Source organism: Choloepus didactylus, chromosome Y, assembly GCF_015220235.1.
Source record: "Choloepus didactylus isolate mChoDid1 chromosome Y, mChoDid1.pri, whole genome shotgun sequence".
In the NCBI taxonomy this organism is placed as follows: Eukaryota; Metazoa; Chordata; class Mammalia; order Pilosa; family Megalonychidae; genus Choloepus; species Choloepus didactylus.
The window spans coordinates 42,801,105-42,814,205 of NC_051335.1; the positions used below are offsets into that span (position 1 = coordinate 42,801,105).

General features: G+C 35.6%; 1 pseudogene; it reads left to right on the plus strand.

Moving 5' to 3' along the window:
* The first annotated feature begins 5,365 nt into the window (after positions 1–5,365).
* LOC119524117 lies at positions 5,366–12,721 on the plus strand (annotated as a pseudogene).
* Positions 12,722–13,101: the final 380 nt, after the last annotated feature.

Here is a 13,101-nt window from a genome sequence, read left to right on the forward strand (position 1 = left end):
AAGAGAAAGCAATCCATCACATACAAAGGAAGCTTAATAAGACTATGTGCAGATCTCTCAGCAGAAACCATGGAGGCAAGAAGGAAGTGGTATGATATATTTAAGATTCTGAAAGAGGAAAACCATCAAACAATAATCCTATATCCATTGAAGCTGTCCTTCAAATGTGAGGGAGAGCTCAAAATATTTTCTGACAAACAGACAATGAGAGACTTTGTGAACAAGACACCCGCCCCCCAGGAAATACTAAAGGGAGCACTACAGAGTGATAGGAGAAGACAGGAGTGCATGGTTTGGAATACAATTTTGAGAGATGGTAGCACAGCAATGTAAGTACACTGAACAAAGATAACTATGAATATGGTTGAGAGAGGAAGGTTGGGAGCATGTGAGACACCAGAAGAAAGGAGGAAAGATAAAGATTGGGAGTGTGTAACTTGGTGAAATCTAGAGTGTTCAACAATTGTGATAAAATGTACAAATATGTTCTTTTACAAGGGAGAACAAGCAAATGTCAACCTTGCAAGGTGTTAAAAATGGGGAGGCATTGGGGGAGGGATGCAATCAATGTAAACTAGAGACTGTAACTAACAGAATCATTGTATTATGCTTCCTTTAATGTAACAAAGGCAATATACCAAGATAAATGCAGATAAGAGGAGGGGATAGGGGAGGCATGTTAGACACTTGACATTGGTGGTGTTATCTGACTCTTTACTTTGATTTCAGGTTATTTTTCCTGTTGCTGCTTTCTAGCTGTCATTTTTTTTCCTCTTTCTTTTGCCTCTCTACCTTCTTTGACTCTCTCTCCTGCCTTGTGGAAGAAATGTAGATGCCCTTATATAGATAGTGGTGAAGGTGGGGAACACATAAATATGTGACCATACAGAGAACCATCGATTGTTTACTTGGGATAGAATGTATGGTGTGTGAACAAAACCATACTAAAAAAAAATGGGTTGATGACAAAACCTTGAGGGCAATATACTAAGTGAAATAAGCCAGACACATAAGGACAAATATTGCAGGGTCTCACTGATAGGAACTAATTATAATATGTAAACTTATAGACATGTAATACCAAGATATAGGACGAGGCTTAAGAATGGGGAGCAGTTGCTTAGTATGAGCAGAATGTTCAACTAGGATGAACTTAAATGTTTGGAAATGAACAGAGGTGTTGGCAGCAAGATGTGAGACTAACTAACAGTGCTGAATGGTGCATGAATGAGGTGGAAAGGGGAAGCTCAGAGTCATATATGTCACCAGAAGGAAAGTTGGAGGTCAGAAGATGGGAATGTATAAAACTGAATCCTATGGTGGACAATGTCCATGATTAACTGTACAAATGTTAGAAATCTTTTCCATGAACCAGAACAAATGTATGACAATACAATTAGAAGTTATAATAGAGGGGCATATAGGGAAGAAATATATACCTATTGCAAACTATATACTACAGTTAGTAGTATTTCAACATTCTTTCATAAACAGTAACAAATGTACTATACCAACACTATGAGTCAACAATTGAGGGGGGTTAGTTAGGGATATTGGAGGATTTGAGTTTCCTTTTCTTTCTTTTTTTTTTTCTTTTACATCTTTCACTTTATTTCTTGTCTGGAGTAATGAAAATGTTCTAAAAATTGAAAAAAATTAAGTATGGTGATGGATGCACAGCTGTATGAGGGTACCAGGGGCTACTGATTGTATACTTTGGATCTTTGGATAATTGTATGGTATCTGGAAAATCCCAATAAAAATTAAAAAGGAAAGAAAAAATAATCTACAGATTCAGAAATTAGATTTTGGTTTCCTGGGGACAGAGAAGTAGGGAGGGTGAGTAGAAAGGTATATTAAGAAACTTTTGGGGTGCAGAATACATTTATTATCTGCATTTTATGATGGTATATGGTGTAAACATATGTAGAAACTTCTTAAATTACATGTTTTAAATACGAGCAGTTTGTTGCAAGTTAATCATACCTCAATAAAATTGGTTTAAAAAATGAAAATGACATTATAGGAATGGAAAAATTACATGCTAATTTCTATTGTATTTATAAATAAAATATTATTTTTAAAATAATCAATTAAATCTAGCAATACATGAAAGAATAATACATCATGACTAAGCAGGCTTCATACTAGGAATAGCATATTGATTTAACATTTCAAAATCAACCAATGTAAATTGCAGCATTAACAGAATTAAAGAGAAAAATCACATCACCATCTTGATAGATGCAGGAAAATTATTTGATAAAACTCAATACCCATTCATGATAAATACTCTTAGCAAACTAGAAATAATAGGCAACATACTTAAAGTAAAAATGTTATTTTCAAAAACCTCATAGTAGATATCACACTTAACGGTAAAATCTTGAAAACTTACTTCCTGTGTTTGAGAATACAAGGATGTCTGGCCTCATCAATTCTGTTCAATATTGAACTGGAAGACCTATAGAGTACATTAAGACAATAAAAAGAAACAAAAGATGTAATGGCTGAAAAAGAAGACATAAAACTGACAACATGACTATGTATGTGCAAATCCAGAAGAATATAACCTACATTACTAGAGTAAGTAAGTGAATTTAAAAAGGTTGATGAGTACAAGTTCAGTATAAAGTCAATTGTTTTTCTCAACAGTAGCCAACTGAAAATATAAAGTGATTTTAATATGCAAAAATGTAAAATAAGGAAGAATAAATCTAATGAAAGGTGTGCAAGATCTGTGCACAGAAATCAAACAAAAAAGTTACAGTGAGAAAGTAATTAAGAAAAATAAATGTATTCATATACCATGGCCATGTATCAGGATACTCAATATCGCAGAGATGTTGATCTACAAATCTGATGGCAATCCAACTGATATCTAAGCAGGCTTTTGTGGAAATTAACAAATTAATTCTAAAATGTATATGATTATGTGAAGGACCATGTGGTAGATTGAATTATGCACAATTTAGACATGTTCTTAATCTTAATACAATTTCCTGTGGATATGTACCTATTTTAAACAGTACCCTTCAAAATTGTTAATTTTAGTTAAGGTGTGGAGAACTGAACCAGTGTGGGCCTTACTGCAGATTACTGGAGTTCTTATAAAAAGGAGAAAGCAGAAACCAGAGTAAGAGATGTCAGCCAAAGTGTCTTCCCACATGACAAATGTCTATTGTGGCACAAAATCACCCCCAGTTGAAAAAATAGCATAGAAGAATTTTGTGATGACATTGATATAGACAAAGATGACAGAAAATTGTTCAATTTGAGCAATGTTTCTTTTACAAATTTGACTAAAATATATTAATTATTATTCACTGCTGGCACATTCCCATTTAAATATCTTAGTTGGTTTCCTCTTGTTAATTTTTAACTCAGTAAGAAAATCTAAACCTACCTTTAAGACAAGGAATCTTTTCTCTGTTTACCCTAGTTAAATACAGGCCAGAAAGGGCGCTCTCGCTCTCTCTCTCGCTCGCTCTCTCTCTTTTAACAAAATCAGATAAGAAATACAGTGCAAGTTTGTAATCTTAAAATGTAATTCAATTTACAATTACACATAAACTGAATTTTTTCAAGCCCATTTTAATTAAGCATGCAAATAAACTATGGACCATCCCAGATATAATGAAAGCAAAGCTCTAAAAATTCTCATAAATTTATTCAAATATTAAACACATATAGGCAACATTCATATATTTATGTTTTAAAGTACACCTCAAAAAGTAATTTTCATAATCAGAAATCATTGTATTTCTCTGTAAAGGTAACAAGAGAGAATGCAAAGAGAGGGAGGCAAATAAGATTCTTTTGTCTACCTTATCAAAATGCTAAACCCTAGAGCCCTAACAAGTTTCTGAACAAAGATACCAACTACTTATTGCAAAAAAAAATGGAGAAGGAGGGGAAAAAGAGGGTGATAAGAACCACCAAGCTCTTTCTCTAACACATTTAAATTTTACATTTTCTGCTATTTATTCAAAAAAACTCCTACACACAGTCAATTATGGATGATGTAAAAGGATGGTTTTATAATGCAATCTTATTGAGATATATTCACATAACACAAAATCCTTCAAAGTGTACAATCAGTTGTTCATAGTTGTGCATTGGTCACCACAATCAATCTTTGAACATTTTCATTACTCCAAAAAAATTAAAATTAGAATAAAAAGAACAACCAAAACATTCCATTCCCCTCCTCCCACCATTGTTCATTTACTTTTTTTCACACTCATTCATTGTTTTTAACTTTATAAAAACTTGAAAAACAAACAATAAAAAATCTTTCAAATGAAATCAAAATAAAGGAATAAGAAAAAGCAAATAACTTACAATAACTACATTGCTTCCAACATGTTCCAACCCTACCCCAAGAAAATAAACAGACTATAACCTTACAAAGGAATAAGAAAAAACAACCTGAAATAACTACATTTCTGTGAACTTATTCCTACCATACCTCCAGAAATTAACAAGCCATAGTCATTCCTCAGCATTCCCATAACATTAATTTAACCCTCCATAATTTACTGGTTCATATTAGATTATCATTCCCCCTTCACTAGTTGCTCTCTATCACTAGGTCTCCTACATTGTACATATAAATCATTTATTTTACATGTTTCGCAGTGTTCACATTAGTGGAAACATATAATATTTCTCTTTTTGTGCCTGGCTTATTTTGCTCAGCATTGTCTTCAAGGTTCATCCATGTTGTCATATGTTTCATTCTTACTGCTGCATAGTATTCCGTCGTGTGAAAATACCACATTTTGTTGATCCACTCATCCGTTGAAGGACATTTGGGTTGTTTCCATCTCTTGGCAATTGTGACTATTGCTGCAGTGAACATTGGCATGCAGTTATTTGCTCATGTCACTGCTTTCAGATTTCCAGATATATCCCAAGAAGTGCAATTGCTGGATTGCAGAGTAACTCTGTATCTAGTTTTCTAAGGAACCATCAGACTGCCTTCCAGAGTGGCTGTACAGTCCCACCAACAATGAAAAAGAGTTCCAATTTCTTGACCTCCTCTCCAGCATGTGTAGTTTCCTGTTTAACAGCAGCCAAACTAATTGGTGTGAGATGATATATTATTGTGGTCTCAATTTGCATCTCCCTAATAGTAGTGAAGATGAACATTTTTTCAGGTATTTTTTGGCCATTAGTATTTTCTCTTCAGAGAACTGCCTTTTCATATCTTTTGCCCATTTTATAATTGGGCTGACTGTACTATTGTCATTGAGATGTAGGATTTCTTTATATATGCAAGATATCATCAGTCTATTGTCAGATACATGGTTTCCAAATATTTTTTCCCATTGAGTTGGCTAACTATTCACCTTTCGGACAAATGTCTTTGAGGTACAGAAGCTCTTAAGTTTGAATAGTTCCCATTTATCTATCTTTTTCTTTTGTTGTTTGTGCTTTGGGTGCAACATCTAGGAAGTGACCTCCTAATAAAAGGTTTTGAAGAAGTTTCCCTACATTATCTTATAGGAGTTTTCTGGTACTGTCTCTTATATTGAGGTCTTTAATCCATTTTCAGTTAATTTTCATGTAGGTTGTCAGGTATGGGTCCTGTTTCATTCTTTTGGATATGGATATCCATCTCTCCCAGCCCCCTTTGTTGAATAGACTGCTATGTCACAGATCAGTGGTTTGGGGGGACTTTTCAAAGATCAGTTGACCATAGATCTGGGGGTCTATCTCCAAATTCTCAATTGGATTCCATTGACCAATATGCCTGTCTTTATGCCAGAACCATGCTGTTTTGACTTCTGTGGGTTTATAATAAGCTTCAAATCAGGGAGTGTAAGTCCCTACGCTGCATTTTTATTTTTTAGAAAGTTTTTAGCAATTCGAGGCACCTTCCTATTCCAAATAAATTTGATAACTAGCTTTTCCAAGTCTGCAAAGTACATTGTTGGAATTCTGATAGGAATTGCATTGAATCTGTAGATGAGTTGGGGTAGAATTGATATCTTCATGACATTTAGCCTACCTATCCATGAACAGGAATATTTTTCCAACTTTGTAGGTCTGCTTCTGTTTCTTTTATTAAGTTATATAGTTTTCTATGTTTAAGTCTTTTACATCTTTCATTAAGTTTATTCCTAGGTACTTGATTTTTTTAGTTGCTATTGAGAATTGTATCATTTTCTTGAGTGTCTCTTCAGTTTGTTCATTTCTAGCATATAGAAACATTACTGACTTATGTGCATTAATCTTGTATCCCGCTACTTTGCTAAATTTGTTTATTAGCTCTAGTAGCTGTATCGTCGATTTCTCAGGGTTTTCTAGATATAAGATCATATCTTCTGCAAACAATGACAGTTTTACTTCTTCTTTTCCAATTTGGATGCCTTTTATTTCTTTGTCTTGCCGGATTGCCCTGGCTAGCACTTCCAGCACAATGTTGAATAACAGTGGTGACAGCGGGCATCCTTGTCTTGTTCCTGATCTTAGAGGGAAGGCTTTCAGTCTCTCGCCATTGAGTACTACGCTGGCTGTGGGTTTTTCATATATGCTCTTTATCATATTGAGGAAGTTTCCTTCCATTCCTATATTTTGAGGTGTTTTTATCAAGAAGGGATTTTGGATTTTGTTGAATGTTTTTCAGCATCTATTGAGATGATCATTTGATTTTTCCCTTTTGATGTGTTGATGTGTTGTAATATATTGATTGATTTTCCTTTGTTGAACTATCCTTGCATGACTGGAATGAACCCCACTTGGTCATGGTGTATGATTTTTTAATGTGCCCTTGGATTCTATTTGCAATTATTTGGTTGAGAATTTTTGCATCTATATTCATTAGGGAGATTGGCCTGTAGTTTTCCATTCTTGTAGCATCTTTACCTGGTTTTGGTATTAGAGCAATGCTAGCTTCATGAAATAAGTTAGGTTAGTGTTCCATTTTCTTCATTGTTTTGAAAGAGTTTAAGTAAGATTGGTGTCAGTTCTTTTTGGAAAGTTTGGTAGAACTCCCCCATGAAGCCATCTGGCACTGGGCATTTATTTGTGGGAAGCTTGTTGATGACAAATTGGATCTCTTTGCTTGTGATTGGTCTATTGAGTTCTTCTATTTCTTCTCTGGTCAGTCTAGGTTGTTCATGTGTTTCCAGGAACTTGTCCATTTCCTGTGTATTATCTAGTTCATTGACATACAGTTGTTCATAGTATCCTCTTATAATTTTTTCTAATTCTTCAGGATCTGCAGTAATGTTGCCTCTCTCATTTATTATTTTTTTTATTTGGGTCTTCTGTCTTTTTTTATTTTGTCAGTCTAGCTAGGGGCTTGTCAATCTTGTTGATCTTCTCAAAGAACCAACCTATGGTTTTATTTATTCTATTGTTTATTCTCTATGTCATTTATTTCTGCTTTAATCCTTTTTATTTCTTTTCTTCTACTTGGTTTAGGATTGGTTTGCTGTTCATTTTCTAGCATTTTCAGTTGCTCCATTAGTTTTTTGATTTTAGATCTTTCTTCCTTTTTAATGTATGCATTTAGAGGCATAAATTTCCCCCTGAGGACTGCTTTTGCTGTATCCCATAGCTTTTGATATGTTGTGTTCTCATTTTCATTCATCTCTATATATTTAGCAATTTCTCTTACTATTTTCATCTCTATATATTTACATATATAAATATATATATATAAATATATAAATATTTATTTATATATATATATCATTCATCTCTATATATTTAGCAATTTCTCTTATTATCATTTAGGAGTGTGTTTCTAACCTCCAGATATTTATGAATTTTCTAAGTCTCTGATGTTTGTTGACTTCTAATTGTATTCCATTGTGATCAGAGAATGTGCTTTGAATAATTTCAATCATTTAAAATTTATTCAGGCTTGTTTTATGCCACAGCATATGATCTATTCTGGAGAAAGTTCTGTGAGCACTAGAGAAGAATGTATATATTGGTGATTTGGGATGTAATGTTCTATATATGTCTGTTAACCCAAATTCATTTATCAGGCTGTTAAGGTTTGCAATTTCCTTATTCATCCTCTGTCTGTTTGATCTATCTGTAGGAGAGAGTGATGTATTGTGGTATCCCACAATTATTGTGGAAACATCTATTGCTTCCTTCAGTTTTGTCAATGTTTTTCTCTTGTATTTTGGGACACCTTGATTGGGTGCATAGAAATTTATGATTGTTATTTCTTCTAATATATAACTATATATATATATATATATATATATAACTAATATATAACAAAATATACATTAGTATATATATATGTCTAAGATGAGTTTCCTGTAAGCAACATACATATGGTTCATATTTTTTAATCCATGCTGCCAATCTATATCTTTTAATTGGGGACTTTAAACTATTCTTATTCAATGTTATTACTGTGAAGGCATTTTTTTAATCAGCCATCCTATCCTTTGGTTTTTGTCAGATATATAGTTTTCTCACCCTCTGTTTCCTTTAATGAACCCTTACTAAATCTCTTTAGTTCTGGACTCTTCTCCATACTTCTCTCTCCTTTCTTTGTTGCTCTGCCAGTAGGGCTCTCTTTAGTATCTCAAGTAGATCAGGTCTCTTGTTAGCAAATTCACTTAGCATTTTTTTTTTTATCTCTGAAGATTTTAAGCTCTCCCTCAAATTTGAAGGAGAGCTTTACTAGATAAAGAATTCTTGGTTGGAAATTTTTCTCTTTCAGAATTTTAAATCTGTCATGCCACTGCCTTCTCATCTCCATGGTGGCTGCTGAGTAGTCACTACTTAGTTTTATGCTGTTTCCTTTGTATGTGGTGAATTGCTTTTCTCTTGCTGCTTTCAGAACTTGCTCCTTCTCCTCAGCATTTGACAATCTGATCAAAATATGTCTCAGAGTGGGTTTATTTGGATTTTTTCTGTTTGGAGTTCATTGGGCATCTAGGATTTGCATATTTATGTTGTTTAGAAGGGTTGGAAAGTTTTCCCCAACAATTTCTTTGAATACTTTTCTAGACCTTTACTGTACTCTTCCCCTTCTTGAACACCAGTGATTTTTATATTTGTGCACTTTATGTTGTCCATATCATATCCCTGAGATCCACTTCAATTTTTTTTATTTTTCTCCATTCTTTCTTTTGTATTTTCATTTCCCATTCTGCACTCTTCCAGTTCACTTATTCTTTCCTCAGCTTCCTCTAATCTATTGCTGTGTATAGCCAGAATCTTTTTAATTTGATCAACAGTTTCTTTTATTTCCATAAGATCATCTATTTTTTTATTTACTCTTGCAAATTCTTCTTAATGCTCCTCTAGGGTCTTCTTCATGTCATTTATATCCTGTGCCATGATGTTGTTATCTGTGATTACTTCTTTAATTACTTGTTCCAAGTACTGTGTCTCTTATGATTTTTTGATTTGGGTGTTTGCATTTGGGTTTGGGTTATCCACATCTTCTGGTTTCTTCACATGCTTTAAAATTTTCTGTTGTTTTTAGCCTCTTGGCATTTGCTTATCTTGATAGGGTTCTTTTAGGATATGAAAACTTATTTGAACAACTATCTAAAATTTGTCAGAGCTACAGCTTGGTGGTATGCACTTTCTCTGACTTACCAGCAGAGGGTGCCCCCAATCCACCTATTACCCTCAAGCAGGTTCTCCCCAACTTCATCTATGCAGTGAGTGGAGGTCCAAATTTTGTGGGGCTTCAATCAGTACACCAAATTTCTGTGTTTATTTGGTGCAGCCAGCCCTGAAGGTGGGGGTGTGCCCTGTAGAGTTAGGGAGGGAAGGCAGCTTTAAGACTCAAATCTCCCAGCCATTCCTGGAGACTTAAAGCTGTTGCATGAGTTCAACCCTTCAGCTCAGACTCCCCACAGTCTGTCTCTGCCATGGGCCCACAAGTCCCAGGATTTGGTGTAGGGTCCTCAGGACTTCCACGCAGGACCCCACCTCCAAGCTGTGCACAGAAGTAATCACAGATAACAACATCATGGCACAGGATATAAATGACATGAAGAAGACCCTTGTAATGTCATATGTGAACAAAATCCCCTAAGGAAGCTCTTGGCTGTGGTGCTGCACAGTGGTTGCCCCACCTGCTGAGAAGATGGGGAATTTCCCCCTTCTGTGGACCTCCACCTTCCTAGCTCTGGGACAATTAGCTGTGGGTGTACGAAAGGCTATTGTCCATGCCAAATATTCAGGTGGGTGCCCCGGCCATGGAAGGCACTCCCCACCATGCTTGACTGAGTGGCTCTCACTGCCAGATCCACAGCCGCTTTGGGGTTTTTAAACTAATCCATCTCCAAACGCCAACTTCTGGTTTCTCCCAACCATGGCATGGCTGCTGTTTCCCCAGCAGATTCACTCAATCATTTCTGAATGCAAACTCTTGGCTTCTCCAAGTGCACAGTTCCTGTGGATTTAGCAGACCTTGTCCAGCCTTTGCTGCTGGAACTGGTATTCTGAAGCATTTTCTGTCTTTCTGTCTTTTATCTAGTGTTTTTCATGGAGAAGTATTTTGCTCTTTCTCTCCTAATCCACCATCTTGGATCTTCTAGGATAGTTTTTTTAAAAAGTTAAAATCATGCTCTCATACAAATGAGACATAAAATGAACAAATACTAAAGATTTTATTTATCTCATTGTAAAGAGGGTATATGTAAGGTGTTACAACAAATTTAAAGGTGTTACAACTTATTTATAGATGAAGAATATTGAGTTGAATGTGAGGGAGACAAGTCAATTGAACCTCTGTTGGAAATTTTTGCTAATCTATTGTAGTGTAATAAGGAACTTGGATTGTCTTTTTCTCTGGTTCCAGAGGCTCTGGTTTTGTGACTTATTTTCAAGTTGAAAAGGTAGATGCAGCAATGTCTGCTCAATCTCACAAGTTTGATGTGTGTGTAGTGGAACCAAAGAGCTATTTCTAGAGAGGGTTCGGTAAAGCCTGGTGCCCATCTAACAAGGAAGAAAATTTTTGTTGTTATCAAAGAAGATACAGAAGATCATAATTTGAGAGACTACTCTGAAAAGTCTGGCAATATTGAAACCATAGAAGTTATGGAAGATAGGCAGAGTAGAAAATAAAAGAGGATTCACTTTTTTTTTTTTTGGATTAGCTTTTATAAAGGAGGTTTATTTGGTTACAAAGTTATAGTCTTAAGGCCATAAAGTGTCCAAGGTAACACATCAACAATCACGTACCTTCACTGGAGGATGGCCAATGGCATCCAGAAAACCTCTGTTAGCTGCGAAGGCACATGGCTGATGTCTGCTCCAGGGTTCTGGTTTCAAAATGGCTTTCTCCCAGCATGTTTCTCTATAAGCTTCTGGGAGGTGTTGTCTTAGTTTCTCCCAGGCAAACTCTGGACTAGCAAAAGTCTACTTTCAATGGCCGTCTCCAAAATGTCTCTCTCAGTTGCTCTCTCTAATGTCACTCTCAGCTGTTCTGAGCACCTTCTGTCTGTGAACTCTTTTATCAGGCTCCAGTGATTTAATGAGACCCACCCTGAATGGGTAGGGTAACACCTCCATGGAAATTATCCAATCAAAGTTCTTGCCCACAGTTGATTGATTCACATCTCCATGGAAACACTCAATCAATAGGTTCCAACCTAATCAACACTAATGCGTCTGCCCCCACAAGATTGTGTTAAAGAACATGGCGTTTTGAGGAACATAATACATCCAAACTAGCACAAGCAGGGAGGACTTGTAGAGGAAGTTCTTTCTCTGGACCTCAAGGTACAGTGTAGTGGACACTGCTTCATGGACCCCTTTGACCATCTATGGCTCCCATGTGCTTCTTTTTCTTTTTAACCAAGGGATTATTTTTATTTGTCATATTATTACTATTTTTTTATTATTATTAAATTCAGTTTTATTGAAATACATTCACATACCATACGATCATCCATGATATACAATCCACTGTCCACAGTATGATAACATAGTTATGCATTCATCACCACAATCTATCTCTGAACATTTTCCTTACATCAGAAAGAACCATAACAAGAATAAAAAATAAAAGTGAAAAAAGAACACCCAAATCATCCCCCCATCCCACCCCATTTGTCCTTTAGTTTTTATCCCCATTCAAAGAGGATTCACTTTTGTAACTTTCCATGGTCATGATACACTTGATAAAATTGTTGTTTAGAAATACTGCATTATTAATGGGCATAACCGTGAAGTGGAAAAGGCCCTTTCTAAATAGGAGATACAGTCTGCAGGATCACAAAATGGTCGTGGAAATGGATCTTGCAATTTTATGGGCCATGGAGGGAACTTTGGAAATAGTGGAGGGAACTATGGCCATGGTAGAAATTTTGGTGGAGGAGAAGGCTATGCTGATGGAGGTGGTCACAGCAAAGGTATTTAAGGAGGAGGTGATGGTGTATACAATGGATTTGGAGGTGATGGTGGCAACTATCATGGTGGTTCTGGTTATAGTAGTAGATGGAGCTGTGGTGGTGGTGGACAAAGATATGGAAACAAAGGTGGTGGATATGGTGGTGGTGGAGGAGGATATTATGGTTACAATGAAGGAGGAAATTTTGGCAGTGGTAACTACGGTGATGGTAAGAACTGTAATGATTTTGGAAATTATAGTAGACAACAGCAATAAAATTATGTACCCATGAAAAGAGGCAATTTTTGTGGAAGCATGGGCATTCCCCATGGTGATGGTTATGGATCTAGTAGTGGAAATGGTGGATATGGTAGCAGAAGATTCTAAAAACTCAACAGAAAATGGCTATAGTTTTTAAACAGAGTGAGAGTGAGAAGTTTTAAGGAAAGTTGCAGGTTATTTTGAGACAGTCATCCCAAATGTATTAGAGGAATTGTAAAAATCTGTCACAGAAGGAATGATGATCCACAGTCAGAGAAGTTACTGCCACTTAAATAGGAAACCCTTCTTGTTCAGAACTGCATCACTTGGTTAGAAAGAGCCACAGTTTGCAAAAAGTGCAGCTATTGATTAATGCAATGCTGTGTCAATTAGATGTACATTCTTGAGGACTTTTTAAAAAGTCTTGGAAATCCTGGAATTTCCTGTGATACCAGTGACTTTTACTATTCATGGTGGGCCCCTTGGCACAACTGTATATTTTATAC